Here is a 12,335-nt window from a genome sequence, read left to right as displayed (position 1 = left end):
TTTATTTTGAACAACTGTCAATCCCCTTCCTTCCCCATTTTGACGCTGTGTTTCTGACGCTCTCCTTCTGACGCTGTGTTTCTGACGCTCTCCTTCTGACGCTGTGTTTCTGACGCTCTCCTTCTTGACGCTGTGTTTCTGACGCTCTCCTTCTTGACGCTGTGTTTCTGACGCTCTCCTTCTGACGCTGTGTTTCTGACGCTCTCCTTCTTGACGCTGTGTTTCTGACGCTCTCCTTCTTGACGCTGTGTTTCTGACGCTCTCCTTCTGACGCTGTTTCTGACGCTCTCCTTCTGACGCTGTGTTTCTGACGCTCTCCTTCTGACGCTGTGTTTCTGACGCTCTCCTTCTTGACGCTGTGTTTCTGACGCTCTCCTTCTTGACGCTGTGTTTCTGACGCTCTCCTTCTTGACGCTGTGTTTCTGACGCTCTCCTTCTTGACGCTGTGTTTCTGACGCTCTGTTCTTGACGCTGTGTTTCTGACGCTCTGTTCCTGACGCTGTGTTTGACGCTCTGTTCCTGACGCTGTGTTTGACGCTCTGTTCCTGACGCTGTGTTTGACGCTCTGTTCCTGACGCTGTGTTTGACGCTCTGTTCCTGACGCTGTGTTTGACGCTCTGTTCCTGACGCTGTGTTTGACGCTCTGTTCCTGACGCTGTGTTTGACGCTCTGTTCCTGACGCTGTGTTTGACGCTGTGTTTCTGACGCTGTGTTTCTGACGCTCTGTTCCTGACGCTGTGTTTGACGCTCTGTTCCTGACGCTGTGTTTGACGCTCTGTTTCTGACGCTGTGTTTCTGACGCTCTGTTTCTGACGCTGTGTTTCTGACGCTCTGTTTCTGACGCTGTGTTTCTGACGCTGTGTTCCTGACGCTGTGTTCCTGACGCTGTGTTTGACGCTCTGTTTCTTATGCTGTGTTTCTGACGCTCTGTTTCTTATGCTGTGTTTCTGACACTCTTTTCCTGATGCTGTGTTTCTGATGTGTTAACTTCCCACACTTGGAAATGTGTTATCGCGAGAGGCAGCGAGACGTGATGTTGTTGTTCTTTTTTTTATGTTCTGTGGAGGTGTGTGGGAATAAAGGCGGAATAAAGAACCTTTCAGTGGTACCAGAGACGCCGTGTTTTTGGTATTTACATGGTAGCAGAGGATGGTTTCCAAATATAAAATACTGCCAAAGTTTGACGAAGCCAGGCCGTACGAGTACTGGAAAAATGAAGTTAGTATTTGGAGACTTGTTACATACTTGGACAAGAAGAAACAGGCACTCGCAGTGGCGCTGGGGCTTGAAGGGAGAGCCAGAGAGACTGCTTTGGAAATATCCGCAGCTGACCTGAACAAGGATGATGGTATGGAAACCTTGCTTGCAAAATTGGACGCGGTATTCCTTCGAGAGGAAAAAGACCGTGCTTATGAAGCATACTCTCATTTTGACTCGACAGCCAAAGACAGTGCTTTGTCCATGGCGGACTACATCATAGACTTTGAACAACGTTACAACCGCATGAAGAAGTACAACATATTTACATGTACAACATGTATTTTATTGTTTTCGTATGTTATTTTTAGATTATTTTTGTATGCCATGTGCAGCGCTTTGTGACCCTGGTCTGTGAAAGGCGCTTTATAAATAAAGCTTACTTACTTACTTACTTAACATGACGCTGCCTGACGCTGTGTTGGCATTTAAACTTCTGGACACGGCTTGTCTTGAGAAGAAGAGCAGGCAGCTGGCACTCACAGCGTGCACGGATCTCTCATTTACGTCGATGAAGTCTGCACTGAAGGATTTTCGGAGGTAAAAACAACAGAGCGAGCAGTGGCAGCGGGACACAAGATGGAGTTTTTTTACGGATCAAAGACCACCAGGCAAATACAGACGGCGCAACGGCTTGTCTCAGAGCAGTCAGCGGCACACGCAACAGGGCACAAATCCAGTCAACAAATATGGTAAGTGAACAAAATGCGCCATTTGTCAGAGCACATACCATTGAACCAAAGATTGTCCTCACCAATGAAATAAAGTTAACAGAAGATGAAAAAGTGGAGGAATGTGATATTACTCTGTTTACCAACGTTATGACTGACTCTGAGATCTTCCTAACTGAATCACTGGGATCAGTCATTATTGGCACTGAATGCACACGTACTGTGTGTGGTGAAAAGTGGCTGGATAGTTACGTTAAAGACTTGAGTGAAAGTCAAATCAACAAAATACTATAAACAGAATCGCCAAGCTGTAGACCATTCAGATTTGGAGATGGACAAGTGGTAAACTCCAACAGAAAACTTCCTGCTAAGATCGGTCAAACAAAGTGCCACATTGAAGCTGAAGTTGTTTCTGCTGACATTCCCTTGCTGTTGAGCAAAATGTCTCTAAAAAGAGCAGGAACTATTTTAGATATGGAAAATGACAGAGTTGTTATGTTGAAGCAACCAGTGCATTTGGAGCTCACTAGTTCAGGACACTACTGTGTGGACATTAGAGATGAAGGTCCTCAACTGAGTGGCAATGAAAATGAAGTTCTTGTCATCACAGCAGAGATGTCAGCAGAAGAGAAGCGTAAAGTTCTGCTTCACAAGCAGTTTGGCCACGCCGCCGCAGCTGCAGTGGCTCATTCACAGCTCTGGAAATACTGACAAAGAGTGTCCAGTTATTTTGCAGGAGATCATTCGTGACTGAGATATGTCAGAGGTACAGCAGGACCAAGCCCAAGTCACCTGTCAGTTTGCCATTGGCCTCAGAGTACAATGAGACAGTGGCAATGGATCTACATGAGTTGGAACCTGGCGTGTGGTACCTGCACATCATCGACCATTTCACACGCTTCAGCGCAGGAAACATTGTCAGGACCAAGAAACCCTCGGAGATCGTCAATTCCTTCATTCATTCGTAGATAAGTGTCCACGGTTCACCCAAATGGTTATTTACTGACAACGGTGGAGAGTTTAACAACGAGGAAATACAAGACATGGCAGAAAACTTCAATACTGAGACCAAGACTACAGGAGGATACAGTCCCTGGAGTAACGCACTGCTGGAGAGACACAACATGACAATAACTGAGATCCTCCTGAAGATATAAGAAGAAAATGGGTGCAGTTAGCAAACTGACCTAGACTGGGCACTTATGGCCAAAAACAGTATGATCATTGTGCATGGTTACAGTCCACACCAGCTTGTGTTTGGACACCGTCCTAATCTTCCTTCTGTTTTAATTTCAATTTAATTTCAATTTATTAATTTATATAGCGCTAACTCACAACAAAGTCGCCCCAAGGTGCTTCACACAATTCACAACAACACAAATTAATCTAAAATAAAAATTAAAAGCAAGAAAAGCACAATAAAAAGATAAAACAGAAGAATAAAAGGAAATTACAAAGCAAACACAAACAAATTAAATTAATGATAAGACAGTCTAAAAAAGTGGGTCTTCAGTCTTAAAAGTCTCCACCATGTCAGACTGCCAAATAACAGCAGGTAGATCGTTCCAAAGAGTCGGACTACGGTAGAAGAAGGCTCTATACCCACAGACTTCCTGTTCATCCTCGGAACACACAGAAGCCCTGTGCCCTGCGAATGCAAGAGCCTCACAGGTACGTAGGGCTTAACCAAGTCTGCCAGGTAGGAAGGTGCCATTCCATGAACAATTTCATAAACCAACAATAAAACTTTTAAATCCGATCTGGCAGAAACCGGTAGCCAATGAAGGGATGCCAGAATGGGTGTAATGTGGTCAAACCTTCTACTTTGTGTCAAAAGTCTGGCAGCAGCATTCTGTACCAACTGAAGTCCTCGATTGCTAGACTGTGGCAGGCCAGAAAATAAAGCATTACAATAATCCAATCTGGAAGAAATAAACGCATGTATCAAAGTCTCAGCATCAGCCATAGACAGGATGGAACAAATCCTCGCCACATTTCGCAAATGAAAGAAGGCAGTCCTCGTAATGTCTCTAATGTGGGGGCCAAAAGACAATGTAGGATCGAAAAGTACTCCAAGATTCCTCACTTTGTCCGTATGATGCACAACACACGAACCCAAATTAAGTGCCAACTGGTCAAAATGATGCCGATGTCTGGCTGGACCAAGAACCATCATTTCAGTCTTATCAGAATTCAAGAGTAGGAAATTACTAGACAACCAACTTCTCACAGATATAAGGCAATCTTCTAAAGCTGCGGTCCCACCGAATAATGAAGGATGAAGAAGGAGCCATGCACCCTGTTTTTTTGGTTTCGTGAGCTATCGTGGCAGTATAGTGGCTCAGAGTGGCTCTTAAGCCCCGTTTACACATAGACGGTTTTGTCGGCGGGTAGTACGTACACCGAAGTTCGTGGTAGTTCCAGCTGTTTTCGCGGTGGAAAGGGGCGGAGCATTTCGCCGGCGTTTTGACCGCCGTACTAGCCGCAAATACGTGGATAAAACGCAGCTAAATCTGCCGAATAAAGCGGCGTTTTGACGCTGTAGCATCCGGCACACGTCAGGCAACGGGGGTTAATACCCAGTTCTATCCTTTACAATCACAGGTTAAGACGCGCGTGAGAACGGCGGTGTTCTGCTGCTGCCGATAATGCCGTGTGTACCGCTGGTTTTATCCAGGCAAATCCTGCGTTACTCCAGGAACCTTTGCATATAGGCACCGCCCCCAAAGTATAATAGGCTGAAGCAGCAGGAATACATGCCTCTGTCACTGCAGGGGGAGGGAGATCATCCTCAGCCTTTTCTTCTCCTTCCTTTTCCCCCGCCTCAACGTGTTGCTCCGTCTCCAACCACAGGCCTCCCCTCTGCTTCTGAACCAGACCTCTTGGTAAGTCCTTGCCGCTGCCAATTTTCTTTTAGGAGGCATACTGGAGCTTCTCTGCAAAAATATCTAGAGATGAGCGCGAGTGAGAGGCCTGCATGCAGCGTGCTAGTGTTTTTATACTGACTGCCGCCTATCAGCCGTTTGGAACGCCGTTAACCGGGAGGTTTAGAACAGCGTACTGTCCGCTAGCGCCGCCGTTTTGTCTGCCTCTGTCGCCGGTTAAAACACCCTTGAGGACGCTGATGTGGGCTCTATCGCCGTTTTACACGCCGTTGATTAGGGATACAACGCCGGCCACCAATTACGGCGGTGTAAACTGCAGCACTACAGGAAGGGGCAGGATGAAACGGCGATTAAAAACTATCAAATGCCGTTGTTCGCGTTGTCTCCGTCGTCACGCGAATTCTCCGGGAGCGCTCCCGGAATTATTCAACATGTTGAATAATTTTTTCGACGATTCCCGGTAAAGCCGGAACTAAGCCACACCCCCTAGCTCCAGCGTTAACAATGGCGTTTGATCCTTAAGACGGCCAAAAACTCTTCCGGGACGCTTCCGGGAGCTCTTACAGTCTATGTGTAAATGGGGCTTTAGAGGCATTATCTTCAGTTAACGAGGCTCCTCTGTAAGCGTGGCGCTAATTTCAAGATGTTCAATATTTAGCAACAACAGCATGGCGCAGTTTGTGTTCGAGTTACTGCGACGGCTTAGAGGCATTTGCGTGGTGCTTACAAGTCTGCAAAAAGTCCATTATCTGTGCGCCTGGCACGTTCGCAGGACCTGAGAAGCTATTTTTGGAACAGTTCTCCTCTTGCGCACACAATTCCACCTGTCCTGTGCGCTGGACTCTATATAAAATAATTATTTTGTAGTGGATTAATCATTTTCTGCCAAACCTTGGATGCTGAAAACACCTCTTCTAGAATCAGAGGACTGTTTCATCTGGATACTTTTTTTCTCCTCTCTTTCCTGCTCCATGTGGGATGTATTTTGAACAGCTTAAGGTAATTATTTTTAATGTTTTTTATAGCTTGATAAAACAGCTCCTAGCTGTAAGTGGATGTGTGTTTAAAGCCACGGAAGATAATAATTCCAGTGGAGCAGCTAAGAGCAGGAGCTGTGCAGCAACACAGGTGGAGAGCGCAAAAGACCGATTTTGAAGACATAACACAAAGTTAAAAGTTGTATCATGATAACTTGTAAGCTGCGGAAGAAATATATATATATATATATATATATATATTTTTTTTTTTTTTTTTGAAAATGATCCAAAGGTGTATATAATAAAACGGCCATCTCATTCTGTATGCAGAACAGCACCGTGCGCAAAAGAGCGCTTTTGCAGAAATAAATGGACAAACACAAAGTTAAAAGTGGATTCACACTGTAAAAATGATTGTGTTTAAAGCCAAGGAAAAAAATAAAGCCAGCAAGCCACAGATGGAAAGGAAGCCACTTAGAAAGAGCACAGAGGCGGCTGTCCATGAAAGGACAACAGCAGCGCGTGCGCAAAAGAGCGATTTTGCATAAATAAACAGACAAAGTTTTGTGTGTTTAAAGCGCAGAAGAAAAGCCAGAGAGCCGCGGAGCCAGCGAGGAGCACAGAGGCGGCTCTCCAGGAACCAGTGGTTCGGGTCTAGCTGGTCTGGTGCATTACAGGTGGACAGCAGCCTGGCGCACAGCGCACAACTGCAGAACTGTGCTGGAGTGTCTAATTTTGGACTGGGACATCTTTAAATGTTGCTGTGAATCTGTGAATTGAAAACCCACACTTTGAAGGGACCAGGTGTGGGAGGGCTGGAGGTTTGGACCAAACTCATGCCTAAATGTGTGCCAACATGGTGTTATCATGGCGCTATCATGGCACTACGTGGATTAGTGTGGCAAATGCGAGCCATTCGAGGCTGTAATGACAGGTCGGTCGTGGCTCACTAGAGGCTGCTACGCGGCACATGCGGAGTACAGAGAGGCACATAGTGGCACCTTCATAGTGGATACGTGATAGATGAAAATGTGGGTCATTCAAATAATCACCCCACACCCATGCGTGGCTCCTTCTTCAGCCTTCATTATTCGGTGGGACCGAGGCTTAACTGCTGGTAATCTTGCCCATGCAAAAGCCTTACCGGCATGTATAATTGAGTATCATCAGCATAACAATGAAAGGCAATCCCGTAATGCTGCAGAATATGCCCAAGGGGCGCTATATAAAGTGAGAAAAGCAAGGGGCCTAACACAGACCCCCGTGGAACCCCAAATTTCATTTTACCAAGACCAGAAGTAGTGTTATTATACACAACACAATAAGAACGACTGGACAAGTATGACATCAGCCAAGCAAGGTAGTTTTAGTTGACAAACTACCTGCTCTAGAGGGAACTTCAACGAGTACTAAAGTAGGGCAACATCTAGCAGCTTTACATGCTTCAAGGAGGGCTTTCACAGAGGTGGAATGCTCAGAAAGGATAAGAAGAGCATTGTGTAAGCAGCTTAGACCTACAGAGTACATCAGTCCAGGCTCAGTAAAGTGAATGGACAGGATGAGGATAAGCCAATACTGCCCAGTCTTCCAGAAAATGAGAAAGAAGATGAAAACACTGTTCATACTGATGTAACAGAGAGTTCAGATGATGAGTCTTAAAGGAGAAGAACGAGTCACTGAAAACAGAGACAGATGAGAGAGAAAATGTTCGTAGAACTAATGAGGCACGCAGTGATACAGAGAGTAGTGTAACTAATACTCTTGGTTTTAGTAATGTCAAACTAAGAACAGGCCAGATCCTCACATTTACAAACACGAGATGATGGTACTCAGAGTTTTAGGCAGAGCAGGAAAAGCCAAGGGGCAACAGAAAAACTGGTACAACATGGAGCATGTTGAACTTGATGACAGTGAAGGACAAAAACAAGTGTTAGACATGTCACAGGTTGATAATCTTCACACTGCATGTGATAACACAAATGCTGACGTACTCATGATAAAACACACCTGTTTTGATGCTGCTAAACAGCAAGAGATTGAAAACTGGAAAAATAACAATGTCTATGAAGAGGTTACCAACAAAGGACAAAAATGTGTTTCAACCAGATGGGTTTGTACTTTGAAAGAAAGGTATTGTTACAAAGGCCGTCTTTTGGCGAGAGGTTTTGAAGAACTCAATATTCATGAGTTACAGAAAGATTCCCCCACATGTGCATCAGAGTCACTCAGGCTGCTGTTAGCTGTGATCTGTCAAAACAAATGGAAAGTTCATTCTATTGATGTTAAATCTGCATTTTTGCAAGGTATGAAACCCACAAGAGACATTTACATTCACCCCCCACCTGAAGCAGGTGTGGACAATGTTTTGTGGAAACTGAAGAAATGTGTCTATGGACTTGCAGATGCCTCCCTCTACTGGTACAATAAGGTCAAAGAACTCATGCTGGACACTGGTGGTAAAATGTCAAAAGTTGATCCAGCAGTGTTTTATTGGCAGAACGAGCATGCTGAGGTAACACGAGTACTGCCATGCTGAGGTAACACGAGTACTGCCATGCTGAGGTAACACGAGTACTGCCATGCTGAGGTAACACGAGCACTGGCATGCTGAGGTAACACGAGCACTGGCATGCTGAGGTGACAGGAGCACTGGCATGCTGAGGTAACAGGAGCACTGCCATGCTGAGGTAACACGAGCACTGGCATGCTGAGGTGACAGGAGCACTGGCATGCTGAGGTGACAGGAGCACTGGCATGCTGAGGTAACAGGAGCACTGCCATGCTGAGGTGACAGGAGCACTGGCATGCTGAGGTAACAGGAGCACTGCCATGCTGAGGTAACACGAGCACTGGCATGCTGAGGTGACAGGAGCACTGGCATGCTGAGGTGACAGGAGCACTGGCATGCTGAGGTAACAGGAGCACTGCCATGCTGAGGTGACAGGAGTACTGCCATGTGGATGATTTTCTTTTGGCAGGATCAGAGCACTTTGGTACTGAAGTAATCCCAATACTCAAGTCTGCTTTTCATGTGGGCCGTGAAGAACATGACCGTTTTTCTTACGTGGGCATGGACATTGTGACTGTGGCTGAGGAGTGGAGGTGCATCAGCACAATTATACTGACAACTTACAACCAGTTCATTTACAAGCAGCACGAGCTGTACAGAGAGATGCTCTGCTAAATGAGGCAGAAAGAGAACAGCTGAGGTCAAAAATAGGACAGATTTTGTGGGTTGCCAAAGAAACTAGACCAGATGTTATGTTTGACACAAGTAGTCTGGCATCCAACATTAGAAATGCCACTGTTCAGTCCATTCATGAAGTGAACAAAGCGATTCACAAACTAAAATCAGAAAAGGTCACACTTAAATTTCAATACTTGGGCGACAGTAATGATTTGAGTTTAGTGGTCTTCACTGATGCCTCTCTTGGCAATCTTACAGATGGAGGTCCACAGGGAGGAGCTTTAATTGTCCTCATGAGAAAAACGGGAAAGTTCTAACCTCTGTTTTGGCAATCTAAGAAAATCAGATGTGTGGTAAGAAGCACACTGGCTGGAGAAACCCTTGCCAAGTCAGATGGTACTGACAATGCGATGTTCCTGGCTACGCTCTACTCTGAATTTACCTCTGGTAGAGCAGATCTCAACCGTCTTCCTGTTACCTGTGTTACAGACAATCATTCCCTGTTTGATGCACTTAAGAGTACAAAACAGGTATCAGAAAAGAGACTCAGGTTAGAGATAAGTAGCATTAAAGAGCTCATACAAGCAAACAAAATCAAAGAGGTTTTCTGGTCAGAAGCCAAGTCGCAATTTGCTGATTGAGTGACTAAAAAAGGTGCTTCCTCTCTTATGCTTTTTAAGGCGCTGGATGAGGGCATGTGGATACTGTGATGCTATTTGCACTAGTAAGCAATTAATAATTTGGGTGCTATTTTTATTATCTGAGCACACTTTTTTTTTTTTTGCTCATAATGGCTGTGTGTTTTATCATCCAAGGTAACCTTTTGATAACTGTTATTTGCCACTTAAAGAGAGAGTGAGATTGTTAACTTCCAACACTTGGAAATGTGTTATCACGAAAGGGAGCGAGACATGATGTTCTTTTTTTCTGTTATGTGGAGGTGTGTGGGAGTAATGATAATAAAGTAATAAAAAAAACTTTCAATGGTACCAGAGATGTCGTGTTTTTGGTATTTACATGATGCTCTGTTCCTGATGCTCTGTTTCTGACACTTTGTTCCTGATGTTCTGTTTCTGACGGTGTGTTTCAGACGCTCTGTTCCTGATGCCGTGTTACTGATGCCGTGTTTCTGATGCCGTGTTACTGATGCCGTGTTACTGATGGTGTGTTTCTGATGCCGTGTTACTGATCGTGTGTTTCTGATGGTGTGTTTCTGATGGTGTGTTTCTGATGCCGTGTTACTGATGGTGTGTTTCTGATGCTCTGTTCCTGATGCTCTGTTTCTGACACTTTGTTCCTGATGTTCTGTTTCTGACGGTGTGTTTCAGACGCTCTGTTCCTGATGGTGTGTTTCTGATGCCGTGTTACTGATGCCGTGTTTCTGATGCCGTGTTACTGATGGTGTGTTTCTGATGCCGTGTTACTGATGGTGTGTTTCTGATGCTCTGTTCCTGATGCTCTGTTTCTGACACTTTGTTCCTGATGTTCTGTTTCTGACGGTGTGTTTCAGACGCTCTGTTCCTGATGGTGTGTTTCTGATGCCGTGTTACTGATGCCGTGTTTCTGATGCCGTGTTACTGATGGTGTGTTTCTGATGCCGTGTTACTGATGGTGTGTTTCTGATGCTCTGTTCCTGATGCTCTGTTTCTGACACTTTGTTCCTGATGTTCTGTTTCTGACGGTGTGTTTCAGACGCTCTGTTCCTGATGGTGTGTTACTGATGCCGTGTTACTGATGGTGTGTTTCTGATGCCGTGTTACTGATGCCGTGTTACTGATGGTGTGTTTCTGATGCCGTGTTACTGATGCCGTGTTACTGATGCCGTGTTACTGATGGTGTGTTTCTGATGCCGTGTTACTGATGCCGTGTTACTGATGCCGTGTTACTGATGCCGTGTTTCTGATGCCGTGTTTCTGATGGTGTGTTTCTGATGCTCTGTTCCCAACACTCTGTTCCTGACGCTCTGTTCCTGATGCTGTGTTCGTGATGCCGTGTTTCTGATCGTGTGTTTCTGATGGTGTGTTTCTGATGGTGTGTTTCTGATGCCGTGTTACTGATGGTGTGTTTCTGATGCTCTGTTCCTGATGCTCTGTTTCTGACACTTTGTTCCTGATGTTCTGTTTCTGACGGTGTGTTTCCGGTGCTCTGTTCCTGATGCTGTGTTTCCGGTGCTCTGTTCTTGATGCTGTGTTTCCGGTGCTCTGTTCTTGATGCTGTGTTTCTGATGCTCTGTTCTTGATGCTGTGTTTCTGATGCACTGTTCCCAATGCTCTTCACCATGACTAGTTTCCTAAATGCACTGAGCTGCTTCCACATGATTGCGTGAGTAGCGATTTGTGTTAACAAGCAATCGTACAGTTGTCCCTAATAAAGTGGCTGGTGAGTGTTTTGTGGCCTTCAAACAGCAAAGTGGAGTCTGACACGCTCCACATCCACCTGTGCCACATGTTATGCACCGGCTATCAACACTCAGCCCACAAACTTTAACTTGTTGCGTCACACACACACACTTACTTGAAGTTTATGTGGGCTTTTATTCAGGTTGGACTAAGGGTTACAGAAAGAAAAATACAGACACTGATATTTTTGAACACCCCAATATTACTTTTTCTTCACTTTGTGTATGGGAGTAAAAGCTATAATTAGGATTTTGAGCTTTACTCACTTTTTAAACAACTGTAAATCCCCTTTCTTCCCCACTCTGATGCTCTGTTTCCGATGATCTGTTTCTGATGCCGTGTTTCCGATGCTCCATTCCCGTTGCTCTGTTTCCAATGCTCTGTTTCCGATGATCTGTTCCTGATGCTGTTTTAGATGCTCTGTTCCCGGTACTCCGTTTCTGATGCTCTGTTCCCAGTGCTCTGTTTCCGATGATCTGTTCCTGATGCTGTTTTAGATGCTCTGTTCCCGGTGCTCTGTTTCCGATGATCTGTTCCTGATGCTGTTTCTGATGCTCTGTGCCCGATGCTCTGTTTCCAATGATCTGTTCCCAGGGCTCTGTTTCTGATGCTCTGTTTCCAATGCTCTGTTTCCGATGATCTGTTCCTGATGCTCTGTGCCCGATGCTCTGTTTCCAGTGATCTGTTCCCAGGGCTCTGTTTCTGATGCTCTGTTTCCATTGCTCTGTTTCCGATGATCTGTTCCTGATGCTCTGTGCCCGATGCTCTGTTTCCGATGATCTGTTCCTGATGCTGTTTCTGATGCTCTGTTTCCGATGATCTGTTCCTGATGCTGTTTCTGATGCTCTGTTTCCGATGATCTGTTCCTGATGTTCTGTACCCGATGCTCTGTTTTCGATGCTCTGTTCCCAGGGCTCTGTTCCCAATGCTCTGTTTCCAATGATCTGTTCCCGGTGCTC

The 12,335-nt window shown here is 45.3% G+C and overlaps 1 protein-coding gene across 1 annotated transcript in view; it reads right to left on the bottom strand.

The window, feature by feature from the left end:
* The window catches only part of spire2 (spire-type actin nucleation factor 2), a 245,752-nt gene that overhangs the window by 116,064 nt on the left and 117,353 nt on the right, over positions 1 to 12,335 (bottom strand). The gene's annotated exons all lie outside the window — the stretch shown is intronic.

This window comes from Thalassophryne amazonica, chromosome 8 (assembly GCF_902500255.1).
Source record: "Thalassophryne amazonica chromosome 8, fThaAma1.1, whole genome shotgun sequence".
In the NCBI taxonomy this organism is placed as follows: Eukaryota; Metazoa; Chordata; class Actinopteri; order Batrachoidiformes; family Batrachoididae; genus Thalassophryne; species Thalassophryne amazonica.
Note: the sequence above shows the minus strand (reverse complement) of the source record. Positions and strands in the feature narration are given on the sequence as shown.